Below are 12613 nucleotides of genomic sequence, written 5' to 3' on the forward strand. Positions count from 1 at the left end.
ATCAGATCGGTCATTGCCCAGGTCAACAAAGACTGTGCTGGGTGTTGGTGACAAATGGGTTAGAGGACTCTGGATTGTTGGCTGAGCAACCTATGCTCTTGGGAGAAAAGTCATTTACCTTGTTGCAAATAATCTTGCAATAATATCTGTAACACCTTCAAACTTCATCTGAAGTTTGAGGTTTTATCTCAAACTGTATCTGTTTGAGATATCTGTAATATCTGTAACACCTTCAAACTTCATCTGAGGTTTTATTACAGGTCCTTGGGAAGGACTTGATGGGTGGACAAAAATTCCAAATTCAGTCTAAACATCTGGCTGAATGTGCAATGAACCATAATAAAAATAATTTTATTTAAAAAGCTCCCTGCTTTGAAAGTGCCTATATTCGTAGGTGCCACCTTAATAATTCCTAGGTCCTTGGTTAGGACTTGAATTATTGAGTTTCCACCAGTCTTAAACTGTGAAATTAATTGTAGATTACCCACAGATAATACAATGGCATCATCAGCATTCAAGGAGAGACTTCAGTATATGCAGGGCAGGAAAAATAAGCTCAAGGAGCATGAAATATGGTCAGTGAGGATGAGATGTTGGCTAGTTTTTGGAGGGTGGATAGCTACATTTGTACAAAAGTATCATTTATTTTACTGTAATCCTATTGTTCAGACATGCATTCCACTCAAATCATTTGAATTTTTGTTAAAAACCCTATCTGTCTCAACCAGGTGTTGTTCAGAATGATTGGACTGACTTACTGCCTAGCAAGGGTCCCCCCACCCCAATGTTTGGTTAAAATGTTCAGACAGTCATGTTGCATACATGATGATGAATCATGAACAATTACCCTCTGCATGCTTTGGCCTGATCATGAAATGTGAGTTTTGCAGTGAGATCAGGTCAAGATGTAATACCTGCTGCTGCCAGTGAGCCTTCAGACATTTATAGAAAGCTGACAAGCAGGGATGCTGCTAAGAACAATAGTCAAACAGAGGATCTCCAAAATTCATTGCCACAAACACCTTTTCTAAAACACATTGTAGAGCTCTCTTAGAGTGGAGCAACACTCTATGGATGGCTCTTTGCTAGGGGTGGGAAAAGCAAAAATAGAGTATGTGGTGCAGAGGTGGTATTCAGCCAATTCTGACAGGTTCTGGAGAACCCGTAGCAGAAATTTTGAGTAGTTTGGGGAACTGGCAAATAGGCTGCCCACGCCCCAGCTGCCTCCCAGCGGATCTTCTTTTGTTGCCCTGAACAGGAGAACAGAGATGGAAAGCAGGTTAGTGGGGTGGCGAGGGAATGGGTTTTTTGCAGTAACCTTACTCCAGGAGTGGGGAAGGAATGGGGATTTTGCAGTATCCTTCCTCTGCCACGCCCACCAAGCCACGCCATGCCTACAGAACCAGTAGTAAAATCTTTTGAATCCCACCACTGATGTGGTAGTGAAGAGAAGAGCTGAGAATTAGAGAACCAAGAATATGTAATGAAAACATCCCAGCCCTGAGTTAAGATGCCATGAAATAGTAAATTAAATTTGTTCTTGGAAATCATGGGAATGATTTCATGTGTACACATTCTCTGTCATCCACAGGAAGGTTTCTTTCAGGAAAGTCTTTATCTGGAATTGTCTTGCAAAATGTGAGGGATAACAGAAAAGCATGTATATTTTCTGCTGTATTTGGTAGATAACATACATGAGTATATTGTATATGATCATAGTCAACCCGAGCCCTTCAGCCCTTTCAGCTCTAGCATTTATGGGCTGTACTACATATGCCTTTTGAAAGGCCCCAATGACAACATATGCAATTACCTCTGAGTAGTTTTTGTTCTTATTGTTCACCTACAGACAGACTCTTGCCAGACTAAAGCAACTATGCATAACTGTAAGATGCTCTCTGTGAACAGATAGGGAGGAGCTGTCTTAGCCTAATTCCTGTCTACCAGACTATCCAAGCTCCTCTGCCTCTTTGCCCTCTCAGAAACAGTCTCCCCCTTCTGGGATTTCAGATTATATTCCACCAGATGTTTTATATGCATTGAATTCAGATTTGCAAGCCAGGTCTTCTCTCGACTCTACAAGGAAAAGCACCAGTTGGTTGATCTGCCTAAGGCAACAAATGATATTTGTTGATTTTCGAGGGCATTTACAAAGTTTTCTGAGACCATAGAAGGCAGCTGTGTTGAAAGCCTAGCCAACCTCCCGAATATTGAAGTAGCCGTTTATGCTGGTATTTGACTATAATAAAGATTTCATTGGAGGTGGTAGAGCAGTCTCTCCCTGAACACCAAGCAGGAAGATGCTGGAATGTCCTTTGTTAGGGTAGGGGAGTCCAGCCAGTGATGAAATTCAATTTTTTTTACTACCAGTTCTGTGGGCATGGCTTGGTGGGCATGGAAGGGAAAGGATATTGCAAAATCCCCATTCCCACTCCACTCTGGGCCCAGCCAGGGGTGGCATTTGCTGGTTCTCTGAACTACGCAAAATTTCTGCTACTGGTTCTCCAGAACCTGCTCAATTTCACCCCTGGGTCCAGCATTAGCTTTTTGCAATACTAGCAATGGTCCTTTCCCAAAAGGAGTTGGGTCATAATCCAGGATTCACAGTTCATGCTGGAACAGCAGGTAGAAGCTAAGACCAGAAGGGCATTGTACTAACAGTGACACTTTCTGGAAAAGAAGTTGCTGCAACACTGACTCACACCATTGTCATTGTCATTTCTCAAAAGAACTAATGTAGTGTGCTGTTCATGGCACTTCCCCTGAAAAAAACACCCCAAAACCTCACCTAGGTAGAATGCTATGGCTTGCGTACAAATGTGAGTTTTCCAAGATCGTCGTATAAAGAAATACCAGCACTGCAGATGAAATTCAAAGTGCTAGAAATATGAAATCTTACATGGCTTGGGATCGGGAATTATTTATTTCAAGTAAAAACTGCCAGCCAAGGCATGCCAGCAAAGAAAGATGCTAAGAGTCTCTCTTCTCCAATAAGTGTGATGGGACTTGGAAACAAGCGTTTTCTGCCAAAAAAAATCTCTCTTCCCCAGGAATCAGTTTTCCAGAGATAAGATCAGCAGCCTTGGTACCAATAGCTGCTCTGTACAGCGAGATGAGAGGCATATAAATTAAACAAACAAAATAATATTTAGACAATCAGTGAAGACTATTTTAAGCAGATACGGTATATGAAATTGCTATATGCTTATGTGCCTGGGATATCTGTGGATCCTGCTAATCATTTAATCGGGTGATTTTATGTTTTTTTTTTAAAAAAATAAATTTTTTATTCTCTTACATACCATTTTAAGTATACATTCACATAGTTGTTATTCTTCTTTACATTTGTCATTCTTATACATTTGTTATTTCATTTAATAGGTTATTTAATCATGTAATAGTTAAATATACAGTTTGTGTATGCTTTATTCTTTATTCGGGTTCTGAAGAAACTGGCAGACGAGATCTCAGAACCATGAACTATATCTTTCAGAGATCATGGAGCACCGGGGAACTGCCAGAGGACTGGAAAAGAACTGATATGGTTCCCATCTTCAAAAAAGGGAAAAAAATAGATCCAGGAAACTACAGACCTATCAGCCTGACCAGTAAAAATTCTGTAAAAGATAATCAAGCAACGAATTAGCGAACAGCTAGAAGTAAACAAAGTAATAGCCAAAAGCCAACATGGGTTTGTCAAAAACAGATCATGCCAGACTAATCTTATTGCATTCTTTGACAAAGTGACAAAATTAGTGGACCAAAGGAATGCCATCGATATAGTTTACTTGGACTTCGGTAAGGCATTTGAAAAGGTAGACCATAACCTACTACTAGATACAGTAGAAGAATGTGGGTTAGACAGCATCACCACCAGATGGATTCGTAACTAGATGACCAACCACATTCTACGTGTAGTCCTCAATGGAACTGCATCTACATGGAGGGAAGTATGCAGTGGAGTACCCCAAGGCTCTGTTTTGGGCCCAGTACTCTTCAACATCTTCATCAATGATTTGGATGAGGGAATAAATGGGGAACTCATCAAATTTGCAGATGACACCAAGCTGGCAGGAATAGCCAACACTCCAGAAGATAGGTTTAAGATACAGAAGGATCTTGACAAACTTGAACATTGGGCACTATCTAATAAAATGAAATTCAATGGTGAAAAGAGTAAGGTTCTACATTTAGGCAAGAAAAACAAAATGCACAGGTACAGTATAGGTGGTACCTTGCTCAATAGTAGTAACTGTGAGAGGGATCTTGGAATCCTAGTGGACAACCATTTAAACATGAGCCAGCAGTGTGCAGCACTTGCCAAAAAAGCCAACACAGTTCAAGGCTACATAAACAGAGGGATAGAATCAAGATCACGTGAAGGGTTAATACCACTTTATAAAGCCTTGGTAAGGCCACACTTGGAATACTGCATTGAGTTTTGGTCGCCACGATGTAGAAAAGATGTGGAGACTCTAGAAAGAGTGCAGAGAAGAGCAACGAAGATGATTAGGGGACTGGAGACTAAAACATATGGAGAACGGTTGCAGGAACCTGGTATGTCTAGTTTAATGAAAAGGACTAGGGAAAACATGATAACAGTGTTCCAATATCTCAGGAGTTGCCACAAAGAAGAGGTAGTCAAACTATTCTCCAAGGGGCCTGAGAGTAGAACAAGAAGCAATGGGTAGAAACTAAACAAGAAGAGAAGCAACTTAGAACTGAGGAGATATTTCCTGACAGAACAATTAATCAGTGGAACATCTTGCCTTCAGACGTTGTGAATGCCTCAACACTGGAAGTCTTTAAGATGTTGGATAGCCATTTGTCTGAAACTGTATAGGGTTTCCTGCCTAGGCAGGGGGTTGGACTAGAAGACCTCCAAGGTCCCTTCCAACTCTGCTATTGTATTTTATCGTATTGTATTTACCATCCCTTCCACCTGTTGCAACATCACCTTATTTTCCCTTTTTCTGCCTCCATCCCTTCCTTCCTTCCTCCTCTTCTTCTCCTTCCTTCTTCCCTTACCTCTCCCCCACGCCTACTCTTCCCCTTCCCCTTCCCCTTCCCCTTCCTACCCTTTCTCCTTCTCTTTTTCTCCTTTCCATCCTCCTCCTTACCTTTCTTCTTTTCCCTCTCTTCCTCATTCTCTCTTCCTCTCTCACTTTCTTTTCCTGTTGTTGTAGGTGTTTCTTTCAAATCTCAGTTTATGTTTTCTTGGGATGGTATTTCCGCGAACCTAAATATAATTTGGTATCATTTCTTATTCCCTTACCTTCGCTAATCTAGCCTTACTAGGTTTCCCCCCTTTATATCTCGCTCTTGAATATATATTTGTATATTTAATATTTTCTTTTCTATTTTCCCGTTCCCCCCCCCCTTTTCCATTTAATAGTGCATCGTCTGGGTTCTGTATCTTCTCCTTACTTTCTTTTCTAGCTTCCTTTCTCTAGCCAATCATAAAATCTACCACATGTCTTGAAGTATTCCGATTCCTCTTTATCCTTTATTTTCAGTGTCAACCTATTCATCTCTGCACAATCCAGTATCTTTTTTATTATCTCTTCATCTGTTGGTAACTTATTTAATTTCCAATTTTGGGCAAACACAATTCTCGCTGCTGTAGTTGCATGTATAATCAAATAAGTATCGTCTCTTCTGGGATAATACCTAGTAAAAATAATTTTATATGTCGATGTGATAGGTATTGTGAAATTTATTGTCTGCTACTTTAGCAAGCCATTTAGATTTGAGGTTTTCTTTTTTAAAGCATGCAATCACTTGCCACAAATATATTATCCTTCTCTTCATAATTCCATCTATAGGAAGATGGAAAAATGCCTTGGTTTGTTATTTTGTAGGATACTGAGGTTGGCTTCACACAACATGCTAAACTCAAGATCTGGCTTAACAACACAGTTATTATTAGATAAGATGCAACACCCAAACAAACCATGTTATGATTATGTAATGATTATGTAATAGGTTTATACAACCTGTCTGGATAGTGGCTGGGTTTCCACATCAGACCAAATCTCATATTTCCTAGTTAGATTTTAAGTTGAACTCAGCATCTTGGGCAAGTCCAGCTTGAGAGGTGTTTCCCAACTATGTCCATATGCATTATAAAGAAATTTAGGGCTTTCTACTTCCAAAGTCCCCAGCTATTGCTAAAATATAAAAATCCCTTAAATATTGCAAGAATGAAAGTCATTGTCAAAGTCTAAATACTTCAATTTGAATCAGATCCTTTTTTCACATTCTAGCTCAACCTCTCTCGTCCTGGACTTCAGTGGACTTGTAGTTTGAACCCTTCAGAAGCAGGGCCGCTGAGTGGATTATTACCATATTTCTCAGAGTATAAAATGCACCTTTTTCCCTCAAAAGAAGCTGAAAATCGGAGTGCATCTTAAACACTGAAGGCAGCATTTTCTGCCTCCCGAAACCCCATTCCCTTCACCAAAATGGCTGTGCAGAGCCTTTAGGGAGCTTATAGTGTGTTCCTGGAGTCTGAGGAGGGCAGAAATGTGGGGAAATTGGCTGTTTTTTGCTCAATTTTGCTCCCCTAGCCCCCAGGAGCACTCTATAAACCTTCTAACGGCTCTGTGTGCCCTTTTTTAAAAATAAAAAATGGGCCCGTTTTCGCAAAAATGGGCCGGGTTTTTTTGTTGTTTTTGCCCCACCCCCACCCCCTTGAGCATTCTACAAGTCTCTTAAAGGCCATTCATGCCCTTTTTTTTGAAAAACCGGCCATTTTTGGAAGGTCTGCAGAGTGCAAAAACTTTTTTTAAAAAAATTGCCTCTTCAAAATCTTGGTGCATCTTATACTCTGAAAAATATGGTAAGTGCTGGAACAAGACTAATATGGGCCTCCTCACCTACATATGGACACTGTTTTTCCTTGCCTTTTTGAGCTCCAGATTTTTGAGATGACATTTCATAACCATTCATAAACTGAAATAAAATATAAAATATCTTCATAAATGAAATGAAACTAAACTTGCAAACTTAAATAAGTAATGAAATTAAAATTCAATAAATTACATAATTATTCACGGCGTTTCAGATTAAAGGTTACGTCAAACAAGGCTGCAAGGCGGCTTTGCTTTACACACAAAGTATAGAGTATGAATATTGTTTTTTGTTTTTAAAAATCTGGTTTGGTAAACATTTTTTAAAAAATCCCCTTCACGGGTCCTCTTTGAGCTACATAGGCGTCAGAACAATGTACCCGCTGCACCCCCCTCTCCTCAGGCCTGTCTGGAAGGCCAAGATGGAGGAAGACTAGGGCTATATCTGTCACATAAAGAAAAGGATGGGATTGTGAATCCCAGGAAAGTCTGCATGGGTGAACGTTCAAATTCCAGTTGAAGTAGAGAGTCCCGCCCTAGACACCATACAGCTTTAGGACTTATCTAGGGAGATCCAAAATGGGCGGCTAAAGGTAGAGTGCTAGTTGTATCCCACGTTCCATCGACTACTACAAATACGATGGGACACGCCTTACTCCCAGTGGCGGATTAAGGTTCACTGGTACCTTAAGCACTGACAAATTTGGTACCCCCCCCCTCTTTGTACATACTGTACAAATCATCATCGTTGTTTTTCTTTCTCAACTTCGTGGTGCCCCGTTTGGTGCCTTGTGCCCTAAGCACGTGCTTAGTCTGATTAATGGCTAATACACCACTGCTTACTCCATGCATGCTCCCACCGTCTTGAACGTGTGGACCGAATCCCCTGGAAAGTGCGGCACTTGAAGAATCAGGCGCGTTCAACAGGCAGCGCCTCGTTCAAACAAGCTAGCAAACCGCGAGGTCGCCAAGCCAGAAGCTTTGCACGCCCAAATCAGTCCCCCGTGGCAAGTCTCTCCTTCTGTTCTTACACACACACGCCCACACACCCCGCCCCTCCCTTCGCGTCCGCTACGGGACACCAATAGGAAGCAGGGTGGAGTCATTCAAACGGCAAGCCGCTGGGAGCCTATCAATTCCCCAGGCTCCGCTTGCTGCCAGCCCGGAGCTCTGCGGGACCCTTCCCCGGCCACTAGAGCCCTCCCTCCCATCGCTGGCTCGGGCTATATACCATGCCTAGCCCGGAGCATCGGCGTCTCAGAAGGGACTCGGGTTGGCTGGCTATGAAGGACGCCGCTGCCGAGGGCGAGTGCGGGAGACCCGGGCAGGGTTGGCAGAGCCAGAAGGGTCGCAAGAGCCGGCGCAGCCGCTTGCCAGTCGCCCAGGGCGCGCGGCTGGAAAGAGCCGCTTAAGCTCGGGTGAGAGAATAAGAATCCTTTCGCGGGATCCGGCCAGCCAAGGCGAACGGACCGGTGCTGGCGGAGTTGCCCACCGTCGCTGCCTTTCAGCAGGGCGAGACATCAGGGAGTCGGGGGCTGCCGGGAGCGGAGAGGGCTTGCCTGCCTGCCTGCCTGCCGGAGGAAGAAGGCGAAGGTAGGCGCTCGCCGGCGTGGGGAGTGCGCGGCTGGGTGGGACGCATTGTTGTCTGGTCCTGCTAAGGGTGCGGAGGACGCGCCTCTTGTCGGTCGAGGCGTCGGCTGCCCTCCCTTCTTCTGCCTTGTCTCTCCGTCCGTCTGTCTTTGCGTCGGGAAAGAGGACCGGACTGGGAAAGCAAGACGGATTGCCATTGTCAGTTGCCAGGCTTCCAACGGGTTGGCTGGACGCCTCCCCTGCGCTCCCGCCCAGTAGCGGCAGCAGCAGGGCTGGCGCCTGGGTGTATGGTGGAGACACCCACATCCTTCTCCGGCTCGCTGGTTCTCCCCAACCCCGCGATTTTCCCCCTTTCCAGGCGGGGTGGTGGCATCTCCCTAGGTCAAAGCCGAGGGGAAGGGCGGAGATTCCGTCTGAGGGCATCCCGAGGCTCTACTTTAACCCATGCGGGAAGTTTGGGGGGTTTGTATCTTTTCCCCGGCTTCTCCGAGCTTCGTTCTCCCGCTTCCGCTCCTTCAGCTGGAGACAATTACACCCCCCCCCCCAAAGAATCCCAGACAGACAAACAAGCAGCTTCCCCACCGTGGGCTTTGTTCTTAACCGACAGCGGGCAAAGGGGATAGAGAGAGGCGGCGGCGAGGCTGCCTTTTGCGGGGAGAGCAGGAGCTTGGCCAACCGCGGAAAGATGCCCCGAGGCTGGGATCCAAGATGCGCTTAACTAGGCGAGGAACTTGTGCGGACCCGCCGGGGCGTGGGAACTGAGGGAAAGAATGGAGGGGAGGGGGGGCGTGCGGAGAAGAAGAAGCGTGCCGAGCTGTCATCGGGGCTGCTGAAGCTTGCGAAGGAGATCTTGGCGATCGCGGCAGGATCCTGAAGCGGAGGATCCCAGGGCTGCGAACGCGGGGCTTTGATCTGGTGATTCTGGGATCAGCGGCCACGAGGGATTGGCGAGGATGGCCGGCGCTTTTTTCCTCAGCCCCTAACTGGGTTTGATTCCCAGCACGCCTCTTGATCGGCTGAAGAGAATGTGATCCAAAAAGGAAAGGAAAGTGTCTGAATTAGGACAGGCAAAGAGGAGAATTCCCGCTTGAGAGAAACCCGGTGGATTTAAATTGAAGTTCGCCTGCTCTTCGTGGCAGCTGCCCTCAATTAGGGATCCCATCTAATTCAAGAGATCTTAATCCATTAATTGGCCATTTTTCTGGGATAATTGATCCCTGGGCCCCAACAACTTGTTGCCTTGAACTGGGATTGTATTCAAACCAGCTTTGTCTAAAGCGGTTTCTCAAGCTTGGCAACTTTTTAAGATGTGTGGACTTCAACTCCCAGAATTCCCCAGCCAGCTGACTCTGGAATTCTGGGAGTTGAAATCCATACAGGTAATCCTCAACTTACGACCGCAATTGAGCCCAACATTTCTGTTGTTAAGTGAGACATTTGTTAAGGGAGTTTTGCCCCATTTTACAACCTTTCTTGTCACAGTTGTTGCAGTTGTTAGTAACCTGGTTGTTAAGTGAATCTGGTTTCCCCGTTGACTTTGCTTGCCAGAAAGTCTTAAAAGCTGATCACATAACCCCGGGACATGGCGACTATCATAAATTTGAACCGGTTGCCAAGTGTCTGAATTTTGATGGTCACATGACCATGGGGATGCTGCAAAAGTTGTGCCTGAAAATGGTCATTAAGTCCCTTTTTCAGTGCTGTTGTAACTGAACTGTCACTAAATGAACTGTTGTAAATCGTGGACTACTTGTACTTCTGAGGGCACCTGGTAAAAGGAACCTGATCTGACCTACTGATTTAAATGGGTGCATGGGTAAAAAGTAAATAAAACTCCTTACATGTCTAAAGTAGCAAGCATATTCCATTTTTGTTTCTACTGAAGTATGTAGTTACTGGCCTAATAAAATACATTTAGAAATGCTTCTTTCCAAAATTGCTTCCCATCTGCAGTTTTATTAAATGTTTTCAAATCACACATTCGAAGTATGCTGCGTTATTAATACAAAAATAATTGCAGTCAATGAAAAGTGGCTTAATTGATCCATCTAATGAATTGAGCAATTAAGCAAACGGAGGAATGGAAAGGTTTTGAAGTCCAGAAGGGCCACAACACTCAGGACTGGGAGTTTCATCAGTCATGCTTAAAAGAGAAGTGCCAAAATCAAAGAGACTTAAGTTAATCAGTGACTTAATCACAGAAGGGGCTCATCCTGGTTACTGTACTGAATTATTTATTCTTCCACTTGCAAGCTCCCTCAATCGCAAAATATACTGAACTATCCAAACAAGCTGCTTCCTTGTTCTACAAAGATGCTGATCATTTACTTTAAAGAATAATGGATGTTGGCATGTGCCTAAATCCTGGGACGTGAATGAGGCTTGGAAATCATAGGAAGCAGTGAAAGAGTTAAAATGAGGCATAGCCTCTTATAAGCTAATTGTGTTCCCCTTCGCCAAGAAGTATATTCTCTTTAGTTTAATAAATAGGATTGACTTCTGAACACGCATGTAGAGGATTGTACTGTTAGGTGATTGCTTTGAACCTAAATGAATGTAAAACACAGCTGCTTTATCTGATTTATTAGACCTGTGAATTTTTCTCTGTTTTGTTCTCTGCAAAGATTGTAGAAGCCTAGGAATACATTTGTTTCTGAATCGGATCCTCTCGCAGCATCTAATTTGGTAGACTGTTTCATGTTGTCTGCTTTACTGCCTTTTCTTTGTGGTTTCACCCCATTTCCTCTCTGGTTTCCTAGAATAGTCCCTCTTCCTGCATTATATATATATATTTCTGTCTGTGTCTCTGTTTCCTCTCTTTGTACTTTTCAATGGTTTCGCTTTCCTGATAATGTGTTCCTATTGTAATTCATTCCATTGCTGCTCACCCAAACTATACTTCTTCAGGATCTCCACCTGATTTCAGCCTCACAACAGCCTTGCAAGGAATGAAGGCCGAATGATAATAAGACTTTTATAGGGAATGTCTGGTTCAAGAACTATCTGGAGCTTAAGTTTGGGTTTAATCCAAGAGAACGGGGTAAAAGATTATATCATCTTAATTTGATTTCTTGCTTGTTGGCATCTAGGTCACCCAATACGTATAGTTTCCTGGGTGGCTTATACATCACTTACACAAACAATACTCAATCAATCTATATCAGATGATAAAACAATAGAACAACAAATATAAAAAGCAACACGTAATAGCAGTCATAAAAATATGGGCATAAAATCGTAATGGAACAGACATCTGACAATATCCAACAATTTAAGATGGCTTTCATCAGGCTAGGAATATAAAAGCTGTGCCAGAAAGATCACAATGCAGGCTTCAGGTAGCAATGTTGAAAAAATCACGGGTGTGTCTGTCTGCTTGGTTCCATTGCCAAGTTGGTGGTTGAGTCACTGAGACTTACAGTTCTAGGTGATTTCCAACCTGTACTCTAGTGATATTGAGTCATGAGCATTTCAGAGGTTTATGGTCTTTAGCTATGGTTTTTGTTTTGGGGCACTTGTAATGTGATTTGAAGATGAAGGAGATTATCATCAATCCTCTCACAGTCAAGTTAGTCTGGTTGCTTTTAATCTTATTTGTAGGAGATTACCAGGCTGAGACTGAGGGCAGGGTCAAACGTGTTATTAGTTTGGAATTGCTGTGCTCCCAAAAGACACCTACCGTGTTTCCCTGAAATTACGACATGTCCTGATAATAAGGCCATGCCACATTTTTCTGGTGGGCAAAAATATAAGCCCTCCCCTGCAAATAAGCCCCCTGGACAACCCCCCACCTCCGGCCAGGCAGAGCACCGTTCACCAACCTAGCGGTATCCCGAAGGTGCCAAGCCACAGGAACTGGGGGGGAGGCAAAGGTGATCTCATTGCTTAGCGCCTTCGGGATACTGCTAGGTTGGTGAGCGGCTCTGTTCCCAACTGAAGAGGAGGGTTGCTAGGTGGCTGCTCTCTTGCAAGCAGGCTCCCAAAGAGCCAGGCACAGCCTCATGGGCTCTCTCCGCAGAGTCAGGGGACCTCCTCTGCCGCTGCCACCGCCACCGCATGGCTTTTTCTGCGGCTTCCAAACTGAGTCTTCCAGAAGTGGCCTCTCTGGGTGTACACTCTATGGTTGTACGCTCTGCTGGCAGCTGGCGCACAACCATAGAGTGTATGCCCAG

At 44.0% G+C, this 12613-nt stretch overlaps 1 protein-coding gene across 1 annotated transcript in view; it reads left to right on the forward strand.

Annotated features, from left to right (window-relative positions):
- Positions 1 to 8101: 8101 nt before the first annotated feature.
- Positions 8102 to 12613, forward strand: part of FRMD4B (FERM domain containing 4B) — a gene marked incomplete at its 5' end in the record, with an annotated part of 293138 nt that continues 288626 nt past the window's right edge. The window contains one exon of the mRNA XM_081934595.1: positions 8102 to 8444. The remainder of the gene's footprint in view (positions 8445 to 12613) is intronic.

The sequence above is a fragment of the Natrix helvetica genome (genome assembly GCF_964273705.1).
Source record: "Natrix helvetica genome assembly, chromosome: 1".
In the NCBI taxonomy this organism is placed as follows: Eukaryota; Metazoa; Chordata; class Lepidosauria; order Squamata; family Natricidae; genus Natrix; species Natrix helvetica.